We start from the raw sequence: 7,639 nt of genomic DNA on the forward strand, positions 1-7,639 counted from the left end.
ATTGCTGCAGATCGTGAGGTATTTATTTTCCTATTGCCAATGTTTCTGTTTTTTTTTCCCGCATACATTTTTATATCCTGAGATTTGGGACCAGGCTGTCTCTCCAGGTTCTGTGGAGCCGTCTGAGACCAGGCTGTCTCCCCAGGTTCTGTGGAGCCGTCTGAGACCAGGCTGTCTCCCCAGGTTCTGTGGAGCCGTCTGAGACCAGGCTGTCTCTCCACATTTTTATATCCTGAGATTTGGGACCAAAACTTTACATGTTATTTTTGTTCTGTGTATTTGAAAAGTTGTTAATTAGCTGAAATGCTAAAGTTATGAGATTCGAACTCGCGATCAACCCATCCCACATTCATTTTTTTGGACTGTCTTATGTAGGCATACCAAATGTATCATATACTTATTTGAGTGTCCCGAATTTACATTTACTATGTTATGTCTTGTCTATGAGACCGGGCTGTCTCTCCAGATTCTGTGGAGCCGTCTGAGACCAGGCTGTCTCTCCAGGTTCTGTGGAGCCGTCTGAGACCAGGCTGTCTCTCCAGGTTCTGTGGAGCCGTCTGAGACCAGGCTGTCTCTCCAGGTTCTGTGGAGCCGTCTGAGACCAGGCTGTCTCTCCAGATTCTGTGGAGCCGTCTGAGACCAGGCTGTCTCTCCAGATTCTGTGGAGCCGTCTGAGACCAGGCTGTCTCCCCAGGTTCTGTGGAGCTATCAGAGAGAACAACCTCAATCTGGATCGTACCCATTCATGTTAGATTTGGACTTCTATCATATTTATCTTTGAAAGTGATAGCTCGCCAGTGTGTCAAAGTGTCTGGATGAGTGGAAGAAAATCGTTATCTCTACAGCCTCAGTTGATCCGTGATCAAAGTACGTCCATGCAGGGTACTAGTGCTCTCCAGACAGTTGTTCTTGTTCCCTATAAACACCTTTTTTTTGGGGGGGGGACTCCAGAAAAGGTTGCAGGGATGAAGCAGGAAAAGAGTCAACACAAGAAGTTCCTGGAGAATATCAGTGTTCTGAAATGTTTATGGAGCTTCCTCCTGTTAGGTCCGGCTTGTATTGACCTGTCTGTGGCCGCTGCCTGTTCTCTACTTCATGTGGCAGTTGACGGACTGGCACACACCTGAAAAGAGGAGGTAGGAGAAGTGCATTTGTGAGAAACTGGAAAGTGTGGAAGTACGTGAGGGACTACTTCCCAATGAAGTTAGTGAAAACAGCGGAGTTGAACCCAAACAAGAACTACATTTTAGGGTGTCACCCTCATGGGGTGTTCAGTATCGGAGCCTTGGCCTCTTTTAGCACCGAGGCCTGTGGCTTTATGGACATCTTTCCTGGGGTGCGCTCCTGCCTCTGCATCCTGGGGGGCCTCTTCAAGATCCCCCTCTACAGGGAATGTGCCATGGTTGTGCCATGGTTGTTGCATGGTTGTGCCATGGTTGTTGTCCAGTCAGCAAGTCTCAAGCACCTTCTGTCTAAAAGTGGACGAGGCAATGTGGTGGTGATTGTGATAGGGGGCGCTGCTGAGTCACTGTTGAGCCTGCCTGGGGTCAACACTGTGGTTATGAAGCAGAGGAAAGGCTTCGTCCGAGTGGCCCTGGAGTTTGGGGCTAACCTGGTGCCCGTATGGGGAGAACAATATGTTCCACCAGGTGATCTTGTCAGAGGGGATTGTGGGCTGGAGGTTCCAGCAACTCTTTAAGAAAATCATGAGCTTTTCCCCATGTCTGTTTGTAGGTGAACACTGGTTCTGGATGCCTAACAACTGTCCGGTCACCACTGTAGTGGGTAGTCCTATCCCTTTGCCAAAGAGGCCTTCTCCCACTCAGGAGGAGGTGGACCACTATCATGGCCTATACATGAAATCCCTGGTCAAGCTCTTCAATGAACACAAGGCCAGCTGTGGACTCTCAGACATCCACGAGCTGCAGATCGAATAGACCAGTCGTTTAGACTGGTCCCACGAGGACAATGTGAATATGATACTGTAGCCTATTGATCTCCACAGTGAGCCTACTTCAATCCACACATACACACATAGAGGATCTGATCCAGAGAGGTCACAATCATTAATCCCTGGATTACCCAAGATGCCTGGCTAATAGCTATTGACTGTAAGAATCAACACAAATGTCACGTAATTTGGTCAGATGCTGTTTACGTAGTCTGTCCTTGTGATTTTATTTATTTTATTTTAAAGACTACAATGGAACAGTGGATGTGCTTTATATTATATTAATAATATAACCGTGAATCTGAATACCTCATTAAAAAAACACAAAAAAAACAGTGATTGTTTGTGTGACTTAGGATTTCTAAATAAAATAGTGGGCGGCCATGTTGAGTCCAATCAGACTTTGTAGTTACCAGCAGCAATCTGAGGTTATCAGGGATCAGTCTATCATGTGTAATAACTCTAACCTTTTTGAACAAGTTGCGCAGTCGAGTAATATATTGAAAGTATGACTTTCTATTTCAATAAATTTGACTTGTGGTGGGTGAGGGTCAGTTTTGACCAGATTTATTTATTTATTTTAAGAAAGAGAACACACTTTGTCTCCCCAACTACAATGACAGTACAACTGAACCACACAAACATACACAGCATTTTTAATAGAAAAAAAACATCCTTGTCTCCTGATACATCGTTAAAATAAAATATTTTTAAATAATCTTCATATCTCACCATTGTTAATTTACAGTTAGCAGCTCTAATTACCTTTGGGTGTCCTAGATTTCCTTCATCTCGGTGTGTGTCTGAGACAATGGGGGGTATGCGTGCATGTGTGTGTGTGTGTGTGTGTGTGTGTGTGTGTCTGAGACAATGGGGGGTATGCGTGCATGTGTGTGTGTGTGTGTGTGTGCGTGTGTGTGTGTGTGTGTCTTAGATACCTGAGCCAAACAGTTTAAACCAGTTCCATGCATAGTAACATAATTACTCCAACCATTTGCACAACACAGTAACACAACGCTGTAAATTCATCAACCACCACCTCAGTAAAGGAACATTTCTTGTTTTTAGATACATAATAGTGTCGTTGAGACATCTCACAGTTGGCAGTACTTCTCTAAGTCCTTCACCGTATGACCCGGAGCAGGTACTTTACACTGGTCTTCTCCAAAGGAGTATATTCCTCCACATCGGGAACGTAGTTGATATGGGGGATGTGTGTGTGTGTGTGTCTGGGTGGGTGTTGGTGGATGTGTGTGTTGGTGTGCCAAGAAGATAAGTGAGGTGTGTGCGTGTGAGCCAGGAGTTGAGTCAAACATAATTAGGACTGGGCTGTGATGACAGAGACAGTCTAACCAGTTGACCTCTGACCTGCCTGCTGGTTGCACTGAGAGGCAAATGATTCTCAGGCAGAAACAGACTGCTGTCTGGGCTTGGGCGGTGTCCGGATTATCGTACCTTTATACCGACCTTGTGCCGTACAGTGATATTCAGTAATACTGGCACTGAGCACAAGGGGCGCTGTTTCCACACCTCACTGTTAGCAATCTCACCACCACTACCTTGGATTCCCCTCAGGACCTGTTTATCCTGTTCTACTCAGCCAACTCCAACCTCAGTCTCCACATCTCACCACCACTACCTTGGATTCCCCTCAGGACCTGTTTATCCTGTTCTACTCAGCCAACCCCAACCTCAGTCTCCACATCTCACCACCACTACATTGGATTCCCCTCAGGACCTGTTTATCCTGTTCTACTCAGCCAACTCCAACCTCAGTCTCCACATCTCACCACCACTACCTTGGATTCCCCTCAGGACCTGTTTATCCTGTTCTACTCAGCCAACCCCAACCTCAGTCTCCACATCTCACCACCACTACCTTGGATTCCCCTCAGGACCTGTTCACCCTGTTCTACTCAGCCAACTCCAACCTCAGTCTCCACATCTCACCACCACTACCTTGGATTCCCCTCAGGACCTGTTTATCCTGTTCTACTCAGCCAACTCCAACCTCAGTCTCCACATCTCACCACCACTACATTGGATTCCCCTCAGGACCTGTTTATCCTGTTCTACTCAGCCAACTCCAACCTCAGTCTCCACATCTCACCACCACTACCTTGGATTCCCCTCAGGACCTGTTTATCCTGTTCTACTCAGCCAACTCCAACCTCAGTCTCCACATCTCACCACCACTACCTTGGATTCCCCTCAGGACCTGTTTATCCTGTTCTACTCAGCCAACCCCAACCTCAGTCTCCACATCTCACCACCACTACATTGGATTCCCCTCAGGACCTGTTTATCCTGTTCTACTCAGCCAACTCCAACCTCAGTCTCCACATCTCACCACCACTACCTTGGATTCCCCTCAGGACCTGTTTATCCTGTTCTACTCAGCCAACTCCAACCTCAGTCTCCACATCTCACCACCACTACATTGGATTCCCCTCAGGACCTGTTTATCCTGTTCTACTCAGCCAACTCCAACCTCAGTCTCCACATCTCACCACCACTACCTTGGATTCCCCTCAGGACCTGTTCACCCTGTTCTACTCAGCCAACTCCAACCTCAGTCTCCACATCTCACCACCACTACCTTGGATTCCCCTCAGGACCTGTTTATCCTGTTCTACTCAGCCAACTCCAACCTCAGTCTCCACATCTCACCACCACTACATTGGATTCCCCTCAGGACCTGTTTATCCTGTTCTACTCAGCCAACTCCAACCTCAGTCTCCACATCTCACCACCACTACCTTGGATTCCCCTCAGGACCTGTTTATCCTGTTCTACTCAGCCAACCCCAACCTCAGTCTCCACATCTCACCACCACTACCTTGGATTCTCCTCAGGACCTGTTTATCCTGTTCTACTCAGCCAACTCCAACCTCAGTCTCCACATCTCACCACCACTACCTTGGATTCTCCTCAGGACCTGTTTATCCTGTTCTACTCAGCCAACTCCAACCTCAGTCTCCACATCTCACCACCACTACCTTGGATTCCCCTCAGGACCTGTTTACCCTGTTCTACTCAGCCAACTCCAACCTCAGTCTCCACATCTCACCCCCACTACCTTGGATTCCCCTCAGGACCTGTTCACCCTGTTCTACTCAGCCAACTCCAACCTCAGTCTCCACATCTCACCACCACTACCTTGGATTCTCCTCAGGACCTGTTTATCCTGTTCTACTCAGCCAACTCCAACCTCAGTCTCCACATCTCACCACCACTACCTTGGATTCTCCTCAGGACCTGTTTATCCTGTTCTACTCAGCCAACTCCAACCTCAGTCTCCACATCTCACCACCACTACCTTGGATTCCCCTCAGGACCTGTTTATCCTGTTCTACTCAGCCAACTCCAACCTCAGTCTCCACATCTCACCACCACTACCTTGGATTCCCCTCAGGACCTGTTTACCCTGTTCTACTCAGCCAACTCCAACCTCAGTCTCCACATCTCACCACCACTACCTTGGATTCCCCTCAGGACCTGTTTATCCTGTTCTACTCAGCCAACTCCAACCTCAGTCTCCACATCTCACCCCCACTACCTTGGATTCCCCTCAGGACCTGTTTATCCTGTTCTACTCAGCCAACTCCAACCTCAGTCTCCACATCTGGTTTTTCTGCAACTCATCCGAGCTTCCCCGGATCTGCACTCCATATCTTCCTGTGTAACAATAAATATTTTGGTTTCATTCATCCCTGTTTCATCATCTGAGTCTGCTCTTGGGTTCCCCGGTGTCGCTCGCCTTCACAAGCATGTTAAGACACAGTGTTCTTGTCACCAACACGGCAGGTTATCTAGTGGTTAGAGCGTTTGGCCAGTAACCGAAAGGTTGCTGGATCGAATCCCTGAGCTGACCAGGTAAAAATGTGTCGTTCTGCCCCTGAACAAGGTGGTTAGCCCACTGTTCCCCTGAACAAGGTGGTTAGTCCACTGTTCCCCTGAACAAGGTGGTTAGCCCACTGTTCCCCTGAACAAGGTGGTTAGCCCACTGTTCCCCTGAACAGGCAGTTAACCCATTGTTCCTAGCCCGTCATTGTGAATAAGAATTTGTTCTTAACTGACTTGCCTAGTTAAATAAAGGTATTAAAAAAAATACTAATCTCTCGCCACACTCAGATGGGTCCCAAATGGCACCCCATTCCATATGTAGTGACGTGATCTTGTAGTGCACTACATAGGGAATAGGGTTTAATTTGGGGTGCATCCCTCCTCTACTGTGCTTTGTCCCTCCATCCCTCCTCTCTTTCCCTCTCTGTCTGTTCTTGTGTCTCTCTAACAGTGTTATCTCTAGGGAGTCTGTCTGCAGGTGAGGTTGATGAATAAGGGAGTAGTGCTGATTAGAGCCAGAGCCATACAAGTGCGTTTAGAAAATATTCAGACCACTGAATTTTTTTTCTTCACATTTTGTTACGTTACAGCCTTATTCTAAAATGCAGTTTTGTAATTGCCTAAAACAAGCAGACAACAAGAACATTGTGTTTAAAAAATGTTTTTGCTGTGAGCCGATGAGGTAACCTAGGTAACCACAGGCTGTTTACCCCCACAGGCGGGCAGAGTCGCGAGGTTCTAGCTAACACCGACTGGGTCTATCCCTGGAGGCAGTCAATAATATCTGTCGGGTGATTGGTTGAGCCTTCTTGGGTACGTGACGTCGCACAACCCTTGCCAAAAACACAAAACATGGCGAACATCTTCTCTCACCTCAGCTCTGAAACCAGTAGTAAACACCAACTGTAGTTACAGAGCCGTAAGAACGTTTTCAACACACCTTGACTTTTTTCCACATTTTGTTGTGTTACAGCTTGAATTTAAAATGGATTATATTTATATATTTTTTGTCACTGGCCCACACACAATACCCCATAATGTCAAAGTGGAATAGTTTGTCATTTTTTAAAACAAATTAATAAAAAAATTAAAATATGAAGTAGATAAATATTAGACCCCTTTGTTATGGGAAAACTCCCTAAGAGTGGTCTCTTCTCCATCAAATTTTTTGAATATTCATTGAGGGGTGGTGAATATTCGATGAGGGATGTTCAATATTCGATGAGAGGGGTTGGCGTCAACCGCCTGAATTCTATGGCAAAGGTATTACAAATTAATCAACCTCATGAATATGCATAGAATGTCTCGAATTTCAACAGGGACAGCTCTGATATAAAGTGGGGGGGGGGTTTTCTTTTCAAAGTTGCCAGGATGTCACTAGCATCACACTTATATCAGTACTAACAACCTAAACATTACCAGACTTCTATTAGATCAAATAAGCCTCACATATCAAAATAGCAATTCATGTTTATCTTGACTAAATTCAACGTACTCTCATTGCCCCCATACAGAAACTCCTCACTTGCTTAATAATTTTTGATCTGCTTAAACATGGACACATTTTTGGGGTGGAGTAAAACCCTCTCGCTTCGCCTCTTCCTCTCTGCTAACAGTTACAGGGGTTTGACTAGATGAGATACACTTTATGTCAGAATTGACCAGAATTGACCATTCGTAGCAGGTTAGAATAATTAACGTAGCAGGTTAGGGTAATTAATGTATCAGATTAGGGTAATTAATGTAGCAGGTTAGGGTAATTAATGTAGCAGGTTAGAATAATTAACGTAGCAGGTTAGGATAATTAATGTAGCAGGTTAGGATAATTAACGTAGCAGGTTA

General features: G+C 46.0%; 1 pseudogene; it reads left to right on the forward strand.

Annotated features, from left to right (window-relative positions):
• The first annotated feature begins 950 nt into the window (after positions 1-950).
• LOC115125328 (diacylglycerol O-acyltransferase 2-like) lies at positions 951-2,071 on the forward strand (annotated as a pseudogene).
• Positions 2,072-7,639: the final 5,568 nt, after the last annotated feature.

This window comes from Oncorhynchus nerka, linkage group LG14 (genome assembly GCF_034236695.1).
Source record: "Oncorhynchus nerka isolate Pitt River linkage group LG14, Oner_Uvic_2.0, whole genome shotgun sequence".
NCBI lineage: Eukaryota > Metazoa > Chordata > Actinopteri > Salmoniformes > Salmonidae > Oncorhynchus > Oncorhynchus nerka.